Consider the following 887-nt stretch of genomic DNA (forward strand, 5'->3'; position numbering starts at 1 on the left):
GAAAGGAAAGTGCTACAAATAGACATAATAATAGACATAAAACTGATATGCATCATCAATCACTATTGAAATACTTTTTTTAATAGTGGTTGAAATGAAAGGTATCCCTAACCTCTATTGAAATAATTTATTTCAATAGTGGTTGAAATGAAACGCATCCTTAACCACTATTGAAATAATATATTCAAATAGTTGTCGTAATGACGTACATCCCTAACCACTATTGAAATAATTTATCTCAATAGTAATATTTATAATTTATTTCAATAGTGGTTTTATTTCAATAGTGGTTGCAAAGCGATTTTTCTAATGAAATGCATTCCCAACCACTATTGAAATAATTTATTTCAATAGTTTTTTTTTTATTTCAATAGTGGTTGCAACAGACGTGTTAAGTCTTAATTATTTTTCTGTTAGAGAAAAGACTACAGTGACCACATGTCAGACAGATGGTGGTTTTTCACACAGATGTATATGAATACATTGGTTTTTTGCTGTTTTATACATGTATTAATAACATTTCGTTAATAAAAAAATAATAGTATGGTTCCGCTGGGGTTCAAACCCAGGACCTTTCGCGTGTGAATCGAGCGTGATAACCACTACACTACGGAACCGTTATTTTATGCAAAACGAAGACAAGAATGCAGAACCGGTTTTCCAAGTCTTAATTAAGTTTAAGTTGCATTCATTCAAACATGTAAGATACCAAGCGGTTTTTTTTTTTTTTTTTTTTTTTTTTTTTTTTTTTTGTAGCAATAATTTCATTATCAGCCCTACGTTCATGTACTGACGAGACAGCTTTGTGTCCTTTGAAAGAATAAAATATATTTTTTTATGTTGCAACAGCGCTATTTTGTCTTACTTTAGTTATTTTGTTTGTCGAT

The 887-nt window shown here is 29.8% G+C and overlaps 1 non-coding gene across 1 annotated transcript; it reads right to left on the reverse strand.

Annotated features, from left to right (window-relative positions):
* Window positions 1-544: 544 nt before the first annotated feature.
* Trnav-cac (transfer RNA valine (anticodon CAC)) lies at window positions 545-617 on the reverse strand. Its single transcript has one exon. It is a non-coding gene; the product is annotated as a tRNA-Val (tRNA).
* Window positions 618-887: the final 270 nt, after the last annotated feature.

Source organism: Ruditapes philippinarum, unplaced genomic scaffold (genome assembly GCF_026571515.1).
Source record: "Ruditapes philippinarum isolate M1 unplaced genomic scaffold, ASM2657151v2 ctg3263_1_1_1_1, whole genome shotgun sequence".
Classification (NCBI taxonomy): Eukaryota; Metazoa; Mollusca; class Bivalvia; order Venerida; family Veneridae; genus Ruditapes; species Ruditapes philippinarum.